The sequence below is a fragment of the Dermacentor albipictus genome, chromosome 3 (genome assembly GCF_038994185.2).
Source record: "Dermacentor albipictus isolate Rhodes 1998 colony chromosome 3, USDA_Dalb.pri_finalv2, whole genome shotgun sequence".
Taxonomy (NCBI): Eukaryota; Metazoa; Arthropoda; class Arachnida; order Ixodida; family Ixodidae; genus Dermacentor; species Dermacentor albipictus.
This window is the reverse complement of record NC_091823.1, coordinates 135359214-135378737: the sequence shown is the minus strand read 5'-3', so window position 1 is coordinate 135378737 and position 19524 is coordinate 135359214. Positions and strand designations below refer to the sequence as shown.

At 45.1% G+C, this 19524-nt stretch overlaps 1 protein-coding gene across 5 annotated transcripts in view; it reads right to left on the bottom strand.

Moving 5' to 3' along the window:
* LOC135904960 (uncharacterized) overlaps window positions 1–19524 on the bottom strand; it is a 235496-nt gene that overhangs the window by 58656 nt on the left and 157316 nt on the right. The gene's annotated exons all lie outside the window — the stretch shown is intronic.

Genomic DNA, 19524 nt, shown 5'->3' with positions numbered 1-19524 from the left:
TTTGTTTCCCTGATTTTTTCACACAAACAAGAATGGCGCTCACGCATTAGGGGATCGATTGCGGAGTTCGATCGTACAGAACCGTAATAATTTTATGTAACACTTCAAAAAATTGACTCGCCATTCTGACATTGCGAAAGTGAATAGGCAGCGACGCTGTTAGAACACCACTCAAATGCTGTCGATGGGGATATGAAATGTTTTATTGCTCTGCTTAGTTTTAGCACGACACCGTTTTTGATCATTACGATTTTGCAATATTCAAGGCTCATCGTACTCACGCTGCCCTTCGGGAGTCTTAACTTTGCATGGTCTACCCATTGCAGTGTTGCAATGAACTGCGTGAGTTGCTAGGCAGGGGTGCTATGCAGGATGCGCCGAGTTTGGCGAAACTCGGGATCTTCACGAGCTCTGGCGACACCCCAAGATGAAAGCACGAATGGTACCGAGACACAGTTTATCTTTCGACAAGCCTCCAGTTTCATTGGTTTATCTAGATTCACTCTGGCTGGCTATCATTCCTTGGGCGTTGCCTTCTGGGCGGTCGACAAACTGGGGCTCACGTGATCATACCGTCGGTGCATGGTCGTGTCTTCTTTCACTTGTTTGTCGTTCCACCGAGTGCATTACATGCAGAAGCAAGTTGTAAAACAAATGCATTTAGTACAATATTATTAGTTACTTTAACGTGGTTTAGAAGCATTTTGAAGCTTACGAGATGTGCACGGAATGCGTCTTAGACTAATTTGTAATTTAGTACGCTTCGCATTATACCACGAGGGAGCGCTGTAGTGGCGTCATCACATCCACTCACCGGGCAAGCATGGCGGCTAAGCATCAGAGAGGCCCAGTGTAAACAAACCCGTACAACGAGCTTGCAGTGCGCGACGTAGTGATCAGGCTCGACGAAGGCCACTATTTCTTGGATAGTTCTGTTCCTCCGTGGGCAATCTTCCCGTGCACACGGTAAGACTGCCAATAGCTTCGGCGATTTTACAGATCGCAACGCGCACCTACTGTTCACGGCGAAGTGCTGAAGAAACAACTTGTCCGGTGCTGCTTCTGCGAGTGCGCCGAGTTCCTACACTCTGCGCTGAGTTCCTCCACTCTCCACTCACGAACATTACATAGTGTGGGCAAAAGGCAGACATCCTATATAGCTACGATGCGACAAGGAGGTGGTACCGACGATGGATCTCGCTACCAACACAGTGAAGGAGACATCGACAAACTGCAGATAAGTATATTTCTACTGTTTCATATTTAGCATAATAAGAGTGCACGGATTAAGTCACTTTCGTAGTAACGAACTGAATGTCCAGCAGTTTAAAGAAGGCAGTGAGAACCAATGAGTGTTCGTGCTTTTACGTGCAAGTGGGCCCGCGAAAATATGGTATAGATGAAGGTAACCTTCACTAACTTGGTGAGGCAACAGAAATTCATGAGTGACATTAAGCTAGCAAAATTTATGGAAGAGTATCTTTATCCAAGTGAAATATCAATAGCAAGTACTGATATAAAGCAGGAAACTTATACAAAAATTTCATGGGTTGAACAGCACATGGAAGGCATTACCGAATCGTGATCGCCACGTTACCGATATCCTTGAAAAAAGTCTAGAATCATTGCATTCCACCGGTTATGCAATATGGGACATAAACCTGGAGGTTAACAAAGAAACTTGAGATGTCAAGGACTGTGTAGAAAGCGAAGTAACAAAAATTGTTGCAGATAGCATTAAGGCAGGAATACAGTGGCGTAGTAAACCGTGGCAACTGATATGCTAGCTGAGATTAAAAAAGAAAGGAATCGGCAGGCAGGCCATGCACGTATTCGATCACTTGTTGCCAATTCATATCAGGTGATTACATAAGCATTACAGAATGAATGTCAAGGAGAGAGAACTACAACCAAGGATGGTAGAAAATTGCGTAATGGGACAAGAATATGATGTTTGTAGGCATAGGATGCAATTAGCTCGTATAAGACGGGATTGTAGGGTGAGGCATTTGTTTTGCAGCGAACAAAAATAGGTTTGTGGTGCTGACAGTAGAGACTCGTGAAGGTGCGGGGCCACCTCAGCTGCTGGCACACTAATCAACATGACAATTGGCTCTGAAAAAGAAAACCCCAGTTTTGAAAAATAAAGCAACGTTGTCCCAACGCATTGTTTTACTATGCATACTACACTAGAGGCTTCCACATTTAAGGGCACTTAGTACTAATAGTGCAACGAGCATTTTTCTTTGTAAATAATGGTTTGTACGTGGCTGATTCATTCCAATACACTTTTTTGCAGCAAAACATTCTGCTGCTGGAGCCACTCAACTGCCTGGTGGCAGTAGGCGAGCGCCAGGCACGTGCTCTTGAGAGTGTGGCAAAGGTCCAGAGGGCTGCTCCGCAACAGTAGTATCGGTGCCCTCACTGCTCTCCTGTCGAGCCCACAGAAGGCACCTTATAAAGGAGCTTTCAGTTTAATATTTTGTTTATTATTCAAGAACATGAATAAAATTATTGCAGTAAACATTGTGCTGTGCATATTAGGAGACTTGTAACATGCACTTGGTGTCCCTTCAAAATAGGCAAAAACATAAGACAACCTGTGCCACTCTTGGACCATGTAAATAAAAAATACACTAATGCAGCATACACGTCATCATGCTGTTTGTTCTTTCTATGTGCAAGAATACAGTGCGTGTTCATTAGCCACAAGATGAACGGTGTGTGTAATTCACAATGAAGAAAGGAAACAGCAGGAGCTTAATAATGCTATCACCTATAGACTGTGCATATGACTGCAACACTCCTCGATTCAAATGTGCCATTACATGCATATTCGATACCACATATTCTTTAACATTGTCTTATAATTGCATGTACCATATTTCACACATCTTAAGCCCTTGCATAGCACACTTCTGATGTATCCATTTCATAAGCCAAATAATTGTACACTTTGTCCTTTTGTGTTGTATGAAAAGCAGCATCCTTTACAGTCGGATAAAACTTCAGAAGACAGGAGAGGCCCCACCCAGATGACCAAAGCGCAGCAGCCGATTGCCTACACGTCTAAAGAAATAGTCCCTCTCTAACGAGCAATATTAGTCTGTCTGGCGGCACGATATCAGTCTCGAGTGCGTGCCCATTGGAGCAGGCTTGTGTTCACCTGCCTTAAAGTGCAGATTCCGCAGCATCCTAAAGTTGTATCCGACTATAGAAACACGTAATGCCTTGCACCAGTTGCATAGACTTCTGCAATTTGATAGCACACAATGATCAGGAGCAGAAATCTATAAAGGCATCCAAGCAAAGCTGGCTGGCCACACTTCCATTATGAGGGGCTGAAGAAGGTCTCGCCAAATATTCCCATGACGTCCTTGAAAAAGAGGTGGTGTTTGGCACTTCTTTAGAATCAAAAACAGATTACACTGCATGTTGTGTAGCACGTCAAAACAAACTGAGCTTGGTTATTTGCACAGCATGTAATGGGAGGTTCACCTTCACATAGGAAACAAACTGCTCTGTCCAGTACAATTTTTAGGCCGGTATGGCACCGGTATGGCACCTATTATGTCAACAGTGTCTATATACAAATTACACTTTTCACAGGCCATTGATTTCACCATTATTTTTGTGTGATGGTTCTTTCAATCAGCGCTTGTATTACATGAGCAGGTGGATATGAAAGCAAAGATTTGTTTGCAAACCTTCCGACTTCCATAAGTGTGTGGCAAGGCACTTGCATGTTGTCGAATAGCTCACACTTCCTCGGTCCTGCACCAAAGAAGCCCAATGCTCTATTTGAAGTTGGATCGCACAATTCAACGGCACACAAAGAAGTGTAACACACACAGCAAAGCATTCTGCTGTGTGTATTTCTCTTTGTGTCCCGTCGAATTGTTGTGCAATTAAACTTCATGCTTCTATACCAATACACCGTCTTCAACCTCACCAATGCTCTAGTAATTAGGCCACAATGGTGCACATCTTTCAAATTTCCCAACACAAATTAGCTCTCCGAAAAATCACAAATGTTAAATTTTGCAGCACAGCTGTATGTATGAACGTGCCATATTCTTCACCACTAAACTCACAGGAATCAAAGAGGCAAGCATTAACAAGCCTTGCTGCTGCCGTTACCATTATCATGACACCAATGGAAAGACAGTGCCACGTTTCGGTAAAGGGAGTGCAGGAGGGAAAGGTGTGACAGCGAGGGCTTACAATAAAAATAACGGTTACGAGACATGTTCAATGCCAATATATGCTGCATGTCGCTCAGCCTACTTTGGCAACGCGGCAAGTGTTTACTCGTTTGGGCATATCACGTTTTGTGTAATCATTGCTCTAAAGTTGTACAAATGGTCTATTTGCTCTGCAAGTTTTATTTTCATCATGGTAGGTTAAAGACCCACTTTTCATTGGCATTTGCACCACATTTCTCCCGATTGTAATAATGCCTTGGTGGTTCATGACATCTTCACGTACAGAGAGTTCTGCAGAGTATCGGATGTGCATTGTTCCAATGCTTAAGAATTAGAACCCCATTATGAGACGAAAATATACAATTTATCCATCCAGAATAACGCCGCCACCCCCCCCCCCCAAAAAAAAAGAAGATGCACTGAACCTCTGGCACATGCATCGACAGTGAACAGAGCAAACAATCTGAAGTATTTTCTTCATGCAAGCCAACACACTAAGATTCTCAATGCATTTTCATTTCGCCACAAATGCATAGGCACAACCGGCTTGGCGCAACATCCACATCTCGCGCTGCAACAAATTGTGCAATGCCTCGCTGTTTCATAGTGCGGCCGATAGATTACGCATGACCAAAATTCAGCATTGTGCATACTTAGTAACTTCACCAATGAAGAACCCCAAGTTCTTTATGAGATTAGGATTCATAGGTTACTTCACACAATTAGTGATATCCATTTATCTATCTATACTCAACCCCTTTCAAAAGAAAGTGAGCCATTTGGAAGGCACCCTGACAGATAAGTAGAACAATCGACAAAAAGTGATCAACCAGCGAAAAAGTCTGTTAATCATAGTAACGCTGACATTGCAGGCACCTTAATTCCTACGTACAGTCGCGGTCAAAAATACGCGGCCCACGGCTCCAGTCGGCGGAGCGGCCGCGAGCCGCACCGCGGCGCTCGCGTCGGCGCTGCGAGAGTTTGCGCTCTGACGACAGGTATCTCCCTCGCTATCTCGAAACAGCTGAACGATGCACTTGAACTTTATCAACCGTGTTACGTATCCGCCCGACTGTACCGCGACTGTACGTTCCGTCGACACACCCGACAACGTTCGTAATGTTCCCACGAAGTGGGAAGCATTCTTTTATATATGCCCGCTCCGCCGCAGTATTCTGGAAAGCTAGCCACCGCTTACGCACTGCCGCATCGATAAGCGCGTCAGACACATCTCTGACACAGTTGCTAAAAGTAGTTTGATGGCGTCCAATGTAACGCTCGGCGCCGACGCTTCCCTGAAAACTCCGAGTCCCGTAGAAACGGAGGGCACAGATGACTTGCTCTACAACGGTGAGCGAATGAAGCTCGCCACGCTGTCTCCGCAGACGAGAGTCTTCGCCTAGCTCGTCACACAGCCAGCACACTGATGTCTTCGACAGGCGAAAATGACGCTGAAACTCCCCGTCGGTCATGCAGGTGAACGGGTCCGGACGGTCATACTGACGCTTGCTGCCGCTGGATGCAATGAAACAGGCTGCTGCTGCCGCCGCCATGTTCCCGAGTTGAACTCGGACGGGCTTTCGCGATGTACGAGTTTAGCACGAGTTCGCCTGTCAATCAAAACCAGAGGTCACGCCCCGCGCGAGGCATGTAACTATTGCGCGCGCACCCACTACAGTTGGGCCACGCCCAACTTATCTTCCGGCAACAGCGACGCGGTGTCGAGCTGAGAGCATCAACAATCTTGACCGCCGACATAAAACACGCACAACGCACTGTCATCGGTGATGTACTGAGCACCACTATCAAAAACAAAGCGTTGACTGTCGCTGGCATACATCTTCTCGGGCTGAGATGACCGCACAACACGCTTTCATTGCCTGCATTGCGGCGCGTAGCGCACAGTAATTAATTATCGGCACGTCACTGTAGGTGGTTGCAAGGCGTCGAGGCGTCGAGGGGGACGACGATGCTGAGAAGTGCTTATTGCAGCAGTCGTTTCAGATGGCTGCTCTGTCATCGGTGATGGAACGGAGCCACAACGTCGTAAACACGATCAGCGTCCGAGAATCGCTCGCTCTTCTAGGCCCAGTGCAATGGCATTTCTTCATCACAAGCACTGCGCACTCAACAGTTCCAACACCTCTCTCCGTTCGAAATCTGATTTCATAACTGCACACAAGAGCCCTCACCTGCCAAAATGCGAGTGCTGCGGTGTCGTTACGATATCCATCTGCGATCGCTGCTGGCTCCAGCAGAGGTAATCCGCAAGCACCTTCGACTGCACAACACACTCATATACTGCGTACATGCGCTCAGAGGCGCCTTCACTGGGCAAGCGATGACAAGCGATGAATTCTGTCGCTGGGGAAGCACGCACGTTTCGCAATGTATCGCAGAGGCTTCGCGCACAAAGATAAACTGGTACATTTTCACTGAACTGCGTCACCACGCACTCTAAAATAACATACCGCCATTTTACAGCGACAGCTGTTTTGTCGTTTTTAGTTGGTGAAGCGGGGGCCTTAATAGCCTAGTGAAGCGCCTGCGATGAACAGCCGTACCGCGGCGCTGCGTTTCTATTCCCCTAATAGAGAAAGAGTGGCCATGACCCTCCATGGATCATGACCGACTTTATTGAGAATAGCACTGCAGCGCCCCTAGGCGACTTATCACCGTATGAACGCCCTCGTGCGTGCGACCCGCTTCAATGTACCGCTTCCTAAGCTTTCGCCTCCCTGTCGCCACTCACGGCAAGAAGTGCAAAATTTAATAATTTGCTCGATCTCCGTTTGTCATCACAAATTTCTAGCATTGAAAACGAAAAACAGATACCTAAAGAAATAAAAATGTGCGTTATTTTATTTGTCGTATTTTAACGTATTCGTTTGAGTGAAAGTGTAGGTGCAAGAATGCGCCGCATGTACCCCGTTCGCATTCGATGGAGGATAGATAGATAGCCCCGAAAGATGAGGCACGCCCTGGACGCGCCCGGGAAAGGCGTGGCAAACGGCTCACGGCAAGTGTGCTGACAGACAGCGGGGCAGTCACGGTATCGCTAAGTTGCGATAATCCGTTGATAACAATACGCGGCGCTGGCGCGTTGCGTTGTGCAGCCTTCTGCGCGTGAAACGTGGAAGCAGCGTGCCGCGCAGGGTGCGCTCATGTTGTCATACGCGACTTTTTGTCTACATATTTTTTTGCCTGCACCTTCGGCCCGTTCCGCGCTATCTCCGTTCACTGACTGCCGTCGAGCAAACTCGGGCAAAACTCGGGTGAACGAGAAACTCGACGCATCCTGCATAGCACCCCAGGTCTGCCTTTTACACATGAAGTTTGGTGACGTCACTCACTGATTGGCATGCTTCTGTTGCCCCTTTCCCGCCGGAGCGTCTTATGCAACCCTAGTCTTTACCGGGAAACACAGGCGGGCAGAAGGAAAGTGACTCGCATTGTTCACAGGCGCCTTTTCATTCATCATGCGGTTTTGACGCTTGTTTGGAGCTTTGCATTACTGAAATGAATACTGAGCTGTTAGTTGTATGCCTGATTTCAGAGGAGATATGCACTTTTTGCTTCAGTATTTTTCCCTTTTTTTGCTGATGGAGACGAAAAATCCCTACCAACTATAGGCAAACAGGTCCGCTGTAAAATGTAATTGACATTTATCATTTTACCAAACATAACAGCATAATGTATGAGACTGAAGAACGTAAAGCATGAATAACGTTAGCAAGTTCTATCTTGAACATAATTTCCGTGTACGTAACATCCTCTAAAGATGTAGCAGTGGATTCTGTCGCGTTCTAAATACGCCAATGGAAAGATTTCAAATCTGTCAGACTGCCCATGTCTCAGCAGGCCAGATTCATTTAGATGAAATCGAAAATGTTACTGAAGCTTTAGTTCGTAGCTGCCTGACCGAAAGCCTGCGCTAATTGTGCTTAATAAAGAAGGCTCAAAAATTTCACTGAAGATGCAAATATTTAGGACAGCTGTTGTATTGTTTTGAATACGTGATATATTGTGAGAATGAATTTGACTCTTAAAGACAGAGTGCTCTCGACGGGGGCGCTTGGCCTCTGCTCGGGCAGCACAATTAGCAGCTGCGAGAGACGAATAATTTCTACAGGTTGCGTCACTCATCCTTCAGAAAGGAAGCGGGAACATGGGAACGTGTGAATCGGGCGGAGCGCATTCTCTAGCGGCGATGGCGCCGCAGGCGATGTAGTGCATCAGCAGCGGCTCCTTTGCTCACGCCAGTGCTTGATACCGCGCTCGTCGGATGCCTCCATGCACTCCGCTTCCCTCCTCACTCTTTTTTTGCCACACGCCCGATCGCTTTACACCTGATGGTCTCGTTGCACCCTCCTATCCGCTTTGCTCCACGCGCCTCTTCGCTCTCGCCGTTTTTTTTTTTTCATCCCCCGCTGCGCACCGTGTTCGCGTCATCTTTCGCTGTGGTCCTTCACTTGGTCACAAGTGACGCGAACCCTCACCGCAGAGGCCATATAACGTAAAACATTTCCAATATGTTTTTATTCCAATATCCTGGAGTCAAATTTGCGTAACTGCACGCGCAAGCATCGGGCGGTGACCCGCAGGTTTGTCGCAACAGACCAATACAACGCCCTCCTTGTTTATAGGAGGTCACTTTTGTTTGCTTGAAAAATGAATAACGTTGCCTACACTGAGCGAATTGTCATGTCTAATTGGCTGACAAGAGGCAAGGAGCGCGCTCAAGTGGAAAAGAATTTCATATGGCCGAGCCAATGCACTCAATATCGGTAACCGGATGAACAGGGTGGTTTTGGCATCTGCGATCGCTCTCTTTTCCCTTACTTAGCTTGTGGTGGCTGGTTGAAAATCAAGGCGGCATGCAACGGAAGCTTAAGAATGACACTAAAACAGATCCTCAGCAAGGAAGAGTTGGTAGAACGAGGTCGTAAACGCACAGAAAGTGCTCGAGAACGTTACACGGTGACGCAAAAAGTTTTATTATAATCAAATAGACCCATGCTCTCCGGTAGGTGTGAGTAGCCGGTGCGTCAGCGATCGGCGGCAGCCATCTTTTAGTCCTTCCGGAACGGGGCGGCCTGCGGCTATTCAGAAGAAAATCCAGTTTTGTTCACCATATTATTGCACCTTTAAAGCGTACATGTCACTTTGACGCGTTGAGTTTTTGCGGTTTTGTGACGTCACGTGAAAGGCACGTGAAGTTGGTCCAGCCCAAAACCTTCTGACCAACAGCCGAGGGCCAATGGCGAAATGGCGTCGAATCAAAAATAACTATTTTTCATTTGTTCGGTCCAATCATGCATAGTCAGTGTGTACACATCATATCAGATGGGGAGGTATTGCGGTTTTCGTGACGTCGCGTGACAGACAGGTGAGGGGGGGGGGTCGAAAAATATTTTTGACCAATCGCGGAGGGCTGATAGCAGAATAGGAATAGAAAAGTTTGGAATAGTTTTACGTTATAGCGCCCCTGATTACAAAAATACATTTGTTGCCTTACAGAATCATTATTCGAATTATTTGGCGCTTTCACTCTGCTGGTCGTCGAGCGTTTACAGTGCTCCAGCGTACCGGCACACATAATCTGATCTACGCGCTGCCTCGATATTATTGGGTGTCGCCTTTCAGGAGAGACATAAAACCTACTAAAGGAAGTACAGTTACGTGCATAAAACTGAAAAGATAATGACTAAAAATATCTAACCACATAAGAAGAAAGAAAATAACATTAATTGGCTTGTGTTTTTTGTTCTGGTATCCACGTCCATGCTTTATGCCACTCCCTAAAATGCCTGTAGTTGTAGCAGGCTGTTTATCACATGTAACCGCAGTTTGATTATATGATACAGCATCACTCGCCACGACATTACAGGATCCACACTCGTTGCGTCGGTGGTTTGATTTCTACAATTGCGCGTGCCCATTACGTACCTTCGGTGAATGGATTGCACTTGAGCATGCGATCATGCAAGATTTGAGTTATTTGCGAGATTACAAAGCTAAAGTGACGACTGGTGCCAATAACGTCTTAGTGTAGTCCATACTGCGCCTGCCCCAGTCGTACATGTTGAAAATTAGAGTCATATCAAGAGCGTGACATCACATATTATTCGGTAAGTCTCCACTTCATACTATATATACCTTGAGCCACGAGACACAGCGTTTATTTCATTGCCTATCTATTGATAACAAGGCGTATATATGACGTTGCGGTAGCATATTAAATTATGTGCGTCTCTTCCTGTAATCTCTAAGTGCGACGGAAAGGAACAAAACACCAAAAGAAAGATATTTTTAAAAACAAAGTAACCTATGTTTTATAAGTTACTTGTATGCACTCGTATAAGTTAACGTAAGGCGTTGTGTGCAACGAGTGTAACTTGCAAAAGCCAATGTTGTTTAACTTTAAATGTGATGGAATAATTAAATTATGTTTGTCCCTAACTTTAGACGCATAGGAGAGCAGATAGTTGGGTTAGTTTGTTGAAATGCATACTGAAAAAGTTTGCGCGGAGACGCGAGGACAATGCCTAGAAAAGAGGGGGACGAGCGCTCGTCCCTGTTTTTCCTCGGCATTGTCCTCGTGTCTAAGGGCGAACTTTTTCAGCACGAATTTCAAATGCATCCTCTAGATAACTAAAAGTCTGAACAGCTGCGAGGCGGTGCGTTTTAGACGGCAGAACAGAAACAACATCAAGCTGCTCGCCAACGCCACAATGGGTGGTCTACAGCAATTTAGCACGTTTTCATACACCGAGAGAACACAGCGTGCTCCAACTTTCTTCTCGCTGGCATCAGTCTTTTTCAACTTAGTTGCTTCATCTCGCCTTCACAGGGTACCTCGTTGTGCCATAGACACTATTGCAGGTTCATTAGAGCGAAGCGCATCTGGCGAGCTTGTTAACTCGAGCCGCCGAAAGGCCTGAGCTTGTAGACAGTTTCTGCCCCATCCTAGTGAACGCGGCTGCCATGCACACATTGCGTTTGTAGGCCGTACTTTTCTTTACTTGTGCTTCCCGAACTGACTTCTTGTTAGGCCGCCTATTATGCAGTGAGAATGGGGCCAAATTTGGAGCCTCCCTTTCAGGAAACGAGTCCGGTGTCGTGCTCTCCACGTTATTTATGGTGCGCGGGGGAAAAATGTAAATAAAAGCAGCACCGTTAGTTGCAAAGAGCATGGAATTTGGGGAAGTCGCTAACGAGAAACATTACTTTTTTTCGTTTCTTCAGCGTAATTCTTTCGGCGAATAAAGTGGCGATACCATTCTAGTGCGTAATGGCTGAAAATTTTATGCACCAGTCGTAGGTAGTCTAAGTAGGGCGGCAGTGCCTCTGGCATCAGCTCTAAAGCATTGACGTTTCATGGGCGAATGTGACCTTTCTCTATGTACTGAGATGGCTCTGCTTGGTTTGCTTCCTAAATGCCAGAGCATCGGATGTCTTATGGAAGCCGATATTTTGCCAGGGGCTTCATCTTCGTCATTAACAACAGAACTGGTAATAAAAGGAGGGTTTACAGATCACGTGGCCGCACTCAATCAGATCTGACGATCTGCGTATCCTGTTAGTTAAATGTGGCTTATTGGAGCAAATGTGGCTAAGACTATGCTGCGCCGAACACGGGGTGTTTTAAAATCCAATAAAGGAAGAAAAAGTCTGTGTTAATAATCTATATTTTACATAAAAATGCAGTGTCGTCTAGAAATTTACGCACGTCTGATAATGGGACTAGCGGATCATCGCCTAAAATTAAAGCATGGTGTTAAGGTATGTGTAGTTGCTATATGTTGTGCAAAAGCTATCATCTGTGTATTGCAATATGTGTACATGTGAGTAATATGTGCATACCTGTTAGTGGTTATTGGCATTTCTCACATGTTAGTGTGCCGTCTTTCGTAAGTAAATAATGGGCTGTGAGCTGTGTGTTCCCAATGCATAGTGGGCATAACAGGACTTCGAAGAACCGCTCCTGATGATAACATGACTTCCACTCACTAAGTATAGGTTTAATGAGATGTAGCTTCTCGGCACAGTGGTCCCAATCGTATTGCCATTTTGACGTTTAAGCTTTCGTAATCGCACGGATACTATCTTTATATGATAGTGTCGTGTTTGTTATGTCGTTGTACGCTACCATCCATGCACATCTTCCAGGTGCTTCTTTACCCGGTATACCAACGTGGCTTGGAACCCAGCAAAAGCGAATTGGCCTCCAGTATTTGTTAAGCACCACCATGTTCAAAATGTCTCCTATCAGGGGTTCGCACTCAGATTTCATATGTACAGCTTTCAGTGCGCTTAAGCAATCACTGTATATGACTGCATTTTTGTGTTCGTCAGTGCGTTCGTCATCTTTTTAGCAACAATCCATATAGCGAAAAGTTCGGCTGCGAAAAGAGAGCCGTGCTTTGGTAATCGAATACTTGTTTCCCAATTTTCAATTACGGCCCACACACCCACGTTTTCTTTCGTTTTAGAGCCATCAGTGTAATACTTTACGTTATTCTGATATTTGTCCTGAAGAGCACTGAATTCTTATATAATGTGTTCATGTGGGGTGTCTCTTTTTTTTACATGTGTTAACGTCTAGTCACATATCTGTGGGAAATTGTACCAGGGGGGCAACTGTTATGGGTTTTTGGAAATCAGGAGGACTTCATCAGGAAGGTCATGATCCCGACAATATTCTTATACCGCAGGACAAGTGGCCTAATCATTTTCAGTTTATTTGTATAGTGTAAGCGCGAGTTGCATTGTGTGAGGATGTTGTACCATATGTGTTGCGATGATGACTGAATTCTGAGTACGCAGGAAAAAGGGAGTAACGCCCCGCGCTGCTGTAAAGAGGATTCATTACACTCAATGTATAAACTTTGAATACGTGATGTTTTGTAGGCACCACTTTCAAGTCACAGTCCAAGGCTGTGTACTGGATCATGTCGTCGGATGTCGCACTGTCTGGCTGAGGCGTAAACCACGCAGCGGAATACTAAAGGGCCACGCACAAGCGACCGGTAAACACTTAAAAGACACGTTCGCTCGGAACCCCAGTGCTCTTGAGATAAAACTTCGATGATATTCACCACTTTATTTGCCTTAATCTTTAGTGTTTTAATGTCGGCTAGGAAGTTTAGTTTTTTTCTCAAAAATAACTCTCAAGAATTTATATTTTTTTTGCCGGCAGCGCGACATCATTCAATCTTAAAACAGGGTCTAAGTAAAATCCTCTTTTATGAGAGAACAGCACTGTAACAGTTTTTTTTTAGTAGAGAAGCGGAAGCAATTTTTTGCAGCCCACTCAATTAGTTTATTTATTTTTATCTGGAGGGGCCTTTCTTATAATCGTATGTTTGAGGCGCGGCACGCTATTTGCAGATCATCGACGTATATGAAGTGCATTACAGAGGGGGGAATGACTGTTTACAGAGTTCATTTTTACTACAAAGAGTGCTGTGATAAGTATGCAACTTTTTGGCACGCGGTTTTCCTGGATAAATGTGCGCGAGAGCACAGTGCCCACACGGATTTGGAATGGTCTGTTGGACATAAAATCAGCGAGACAGTTCGGCATTTTGCCACGGATCCCCAACAAAGCAAGGTCACATAAGATTCCAGATCTCCAAGAGGTATCGTACGCTTTTTCTAGATCGAAGAACACTGCTAGGCACTGCTGTTTGTGTAAGTATGCTTCACGCATTTCGTGTGCAAGTCGGACGACGCGGTCTGCCGTTGAACACCCTTTTTTATAGCCGCCCTGATGAAAGCCAATGTAGTTCCTTACATCAAGCGTGAATCTTGTTCTCGAATTTACGACACTTTTGTATAATTTACTACGAAAGAGCTTGTCAGGGCTACGGGTCGAACGTTGCTTGGGGATCTGAGGGACCTACCCGATCTTAAAAAAGGCGCAACTATTGCGTTTTTCCAACTTTTTGGCATGATTCCAGATTCAAATACTTTGTTGAGAAATTTAAGAAGAGCATCTACGGATGCTTGGGGCAGGTGTGGAAGCATAGAATAATGTATCCGGTCAGAGCTATTGTAGTTTTTTTTTTTGCCAGCAGAGAGAACAAATTTAAGTTCCTGTAAAGTGAATGGAGCACTGTAATCTTCGCTTGATGTACAAGCAGTTGGTAGTTTGTCTGTTTTCTGCTGACAATTTCTATTTTAGGAACGTGTTTGAATAATTAGCCGACCTAGAGACGGTATAGAAATGCTCCCAAGTATATTCGCTTGTTTTTGTAGCGTTGTCTATGTGTCTGAAGGTGTAAATAAGGGTGTCGTGTATTATGAGTAGTCCCCTCTTAACTTCCTGACCTGTTCCCACACCTTTTTGGATGCGACGGGGCCATTAACTTTAGATATTAATTTCTGCCAACACAATTTTTCCGCCTATCTCCGAATATATCGAGCTTTCGCTTTGGCTTGTTTGAAATTTAGAAAATCATTATGTGTTAGGTATTTACGTAAGATTCCCCAGGCCTGATTTTGCTGCTTTTGCTTCGGTGCATTCATGGGCCCATCAAGGATTCAGTTTTTTTCCGAAAAACTCCAGAAGATTGAGGAATGGCCTTCTAGCTGCAGAAAGTATACAGTTAGTAAATCTTGCATTATTTCGTGAATGCTTAGGTCCGTTAAAATGAACTCCACCAGCCTGGCACTCTCTGTGAGAACAAACCAGTCCGCCATGTGTAATTTACAACGGTGCGGTTTGTGGGATATAATGGGTAGCGTTGACTTGGGCATGATTATAGCAGGTAGATTATCACTGCCTTATGAAGTCTCCAGTGCGTATCATTTAATATTGGTAAAAATATCTGGAAAGCGAAATGCTAAATCAAGGCAGCTAAAATTACGTGAGATCGGTGAAAAATGTGTTGCCGCACCTGAATTCAAAAGACAGATGTTTGTCGAAACGAAATCTTCGATAAGTTGTCCTCTTTGTCATTCTCATCCCTCCCCCGAAGAGCGCAACGGGCATTAAAATGTCCAACTAAAACAAAAGGCTCCAGATGCTGGTCAATTAAATTTTTCAGGTCTCGAGTTTTGAAATGGTTATGGGGAGGAATGTATCATGAACAGATGGTGAGAGTCTCAAATGATAAAACGGTGACAGCGACTGCCTCGCACAGAATATTTAATAAGATGTTCAGTGTGCGGATGCCGCCTTGGACAACAATAGCGACACCTTCTGATAGACGGCTGGAGTGCCGGCGGTCCTTCCTTAACACAGTACAATCTGTAAGAAAATGCGTATGTCTGGGTTCGTTTCTTGAAGAGAGAATGCTACTGGTGATAGCTTATCTGTAATTTCTTTGATATCCCCTAGATTTTGAATTAGGCCTCTGCAATTCGAATGAATGATGAAAGGCATTTTAATGGAATTGAAAAAAAGAATACCTATGTGTGTGAGCTTACAAGTTGTAGGTGACATGTATTAAAAAGCTGATTAGCGTTATGAAAGACGGTAAACATTTAGGTTATCTGTCCCTTTCTCGGCGCAGTTACATGTTTCTCCTTCTTGGACCACTCCAAGGACCGCGGATCATTTAGCGTCAATGACGCCGGCGTTTTCTGGTCGACCTCCATTTCCTTCTCTGAGGCGCTGGATGATCGAGAGCCATACGCCGGGACGGGCGTCTCGAGCGGTGGAGCTCGTTTCAACTTAGGTCCATTCGGCGCTCCGGTCTGCCGGCCCATCTTCGATGATGATGGAGCAGCACTGGCTGCAGCCATCAAGAGGGTGGATGGAGTGTGGACCCTGCAGGCTCCTGAAACTGGTGTGACGCTGCCCTCTGCCGCGTCACACGGGCATGACTCACTTGCGGTAAGGGTCCTATAGCCTTTTCCTCGCTTCATAGAAAGAGATATTTTCCTTTACAGTAATTTCGAATATTTCTTTAACTTTTTTTCCAGAAATGGCAGCTCCACGAGGAAGCTGGTTATCGCCCCTTGCAGTTGACACATAGTGCTAGAGCATTGCAGTTATCAGAAGTATGATCATTGGCACTACATTTTGCGCACCTTTCTTTGCATCTCCATGATTGCGATACATGTCCGTTCCTCTGGCACTTGAAACACCACCTCGGGTTCGGTATGTAAGGAGTACAGTAGCTAGCTGGACGAGTCTTCATCTTCATAACTATTATAGGCGCTCGTGTTTACATTACATTACGTTCATGTTGGTCTATTCTTCTTCGGTCTTTTTTAGTGTGCGCTGTGTGCAATAGTTACGAACCGGTACGTATGGTCTCACGCTGATTTTCAAATATCCTGCGTGAAGTGAACTAGGTACACTGCTGCTACCAAATGTCAATATCACATGTTTTTTTCGGGATCTGTTGGTCATTTCACCGTAGTCTGATTCTGTGCACCTTAATGACGTTTTGCTCCTGAAATCCTTCAAGGAGCTCTTTGATACTGATGTTTAGGAAGTCTTCTTCTGATATAACATCCCTGTTTGTGTTGAATGAGCAATGTGGAAAGATTGTCACTTTAATGTCGCTGATACTGGTGAGTTCAGAGAGCTTTTCTAGATGATCTTCCTTCGTCGGTTCCATGAGGAGGTCTCCGCTAGCCATCTTTGAGGTCTTGTAACCCGATCTAATTGTGTTTGCTAGACATCTAGAAACTAGAAATGGTGACAATTTTGTTACTGGCTGTGTTGCCTTCATTGTGAAGAACAAGGTATTATCGAAATGTGTGTTCGTTTGGGTTAAGAAACGATTTGAAAGTTGCATCGGTGGGACCTCTTTTCAGAGGCCGATCTGAAAGTCGCGGGAATGCTTCTGCCATTGGACGGTGTCGAACTTCGGCGGCGGTGGTAGCCACCTACCACGGAGCCCAACAAGGGGACGCTACAGGTTCCCAAGAACCTGCAGACGCCAGCTATACACCGCCACTATAAAGTAGTGCATAGACCCAAAGCTAAATATATTGCACACGGTTAACCCATGCCGCCCGGAAATTCAGAATTAAGAATAAGTGAGTAGAGGACAGGAAAGTTTGAAAGTGAGAGAGAAAGAAAAAGATTGAACAGGGGGACAAGAAAAGGTGACTGCGGATTTCTTCCGGGTTGGTCAGTCCGGAGTTGCCGTCTATGTGAAGCAGAGGCCAAAGAGGTGTGTTGCCTCCACCGGGGGGCCTTAAAGGCCCGAACACACGGTATCGGCTCAACCCCCAGGATCTTCCTTTCTCCAGACATGGGTAAGCCGCGCACAGCTAGACGTAGGACTGTCCAACCCTCGTGTGCTCGGGTACGTGGTGTCGCCACCCACGAAACGCCTGCTGACGTAGACGCCCCTGCGGGGGCGCGTTCTGTGTACATGGACAAGTGCCCAATTTATTCAAATCCTGCACGCTGTTATGCGGAACGCGCGTGAATGGGACACGGAACGTTGTGACGTATTCGTGCTACGTATGATTAACTCTGATTATTCTACAGTATAGAATATATTCTGCACACAGACTTTTAAACGACCGGATACGGGAGAGAGCAATATAATGCTAGGATTGATTCTATCCCATTTCATTTCCTTCTTATCCTTCGTGATCATTTCGATCAGTCGATATTGAGCGTTGCCGGATAAGAAAGAAGTGTAGCTACGTGAAAAAGATTTTCAGTGTTCATGAAGGGCTTGTAGGACACTGAAAACCAGTCATTGTACGCAAGCTACATGAGCAATTCATTCGTAAAACGGCAAGTCAGGTTATGCTAGCCTCTGTTGAGAACAGCAGAAGCAAAAAACGCGTGACTGTGACACATGGTGCTAAAAATCAAATTTTGATAATCTGGTCAGGTTGGTACTCAAGGCATTAAAATTTCGATTGTTGCGTTCGCTGCAACGTGGAACATGTTTTTAAGCAGTGAAATCGGCATTTTTTATCCAGTCATTGGGGTCCCGTCGCGGCGCAGTGAACATTATTCTACTCAGTGTGAAAGACACAAACACGCACCCACACAAAAAAAGGAAACGTCTGCCATTATAGTTGGTTTCACTTATAAGAAGGCATAACAGCTAGCTGTTGTCGAAGAAAAAAAAACTTAACCCACAGGGCTCTGAGCGCACGGTTGCAGGCCGGCATCTGGTGCACGATAAGGGTGAACTCTCATTCGATCAGTCACATTTTAGCGCATTTGCGCGTAGACACTTGTAAATTTCAGTGCGGTTTAATTATGAATGAAGGTTCTCGTAATGCCTTTGTTCCTCTCAGAACTGCGCGGGATGCGGGAAGTCCGGTGGAAGGTTCGTTCTGCGCAGGTATAGGGCAACGTGCACGAGAAGTGCCCAGCATTAGGCAGAGGCGTATCCAATCGTGTTTCAAAGAAGGTTGCATCTGTAACAACATGCGTAATGTAAGCACTGAATGGACGTCACAACGCTGCTCTTGTCGGTAGCGCGTGCCTGCCGGTGTTTCAGAAATCGAAACAACGAAATCTTGTAATTTTGCCAGAATGGCTTGCACCAAATTTATTATAAGCAGAACTCCATTGCAAGGTGAAGGTCATAAAATGTTTTCTGGCATTAGGTTTTTCAGACGTCATTCCCACAAGACTGATCGAAGATGCGTTGGTACGCGAGGAGACGATACATTATAAGCATGTTGCCAGGGGAGTGAACAACGAATGATATCAGTTAAGATATAATGTTTCTCTTTGGTAACCTATCTCTGACTAAGGTAATAAAAGAGATAATACATTCTCTAAAGAAGCAGTGCCTGCGTTGAGACGAAGCAAAATATACACCTGAGACATAGAAAGAATTCTCACTTTGGCCTTTGAATGTATTTTTTCAAAAGTCAGAAGAAAGATGGAACATAGCCAAGCAATGCTCCGGTTGCGTTCTCTCTTCCTTCTTTAAGTGATCCTGATGCGCATAAAATAATCGTAGCAAATGGAAGTACAATTACGATACTTCAAACACTCTTTCTTTCTTGTTTCTTTTAAACTTTGTGTTCTGCATATTGGAAATTTCTAAAATATAAAGCGTATTCAGTACTTTTTTCTTCATTCAGAAAAAAAAGGTTTTTTGAATGTCGCAACATCCTGAATACGTCGCCATGCAGTTTCGTTTCGCTCAAGAGCAGGCAACTGTTAAAAAGTACACTGCTCGCCTTCGCAAGCGTAATGCTTATTTATTCTGCACACTGTCTGTGCTCTTTTTCACTGATCGGTGCGAGATATGCGTCGCGAGTTATGATTACTAGCAAATCGCTCATGTTTTACTTTGGAATTTAGAGAAGAAGCGTCAACCGTTAAGGCCATCATTACTCTTTTTCACAATTGGACGTGTCGGTGCCG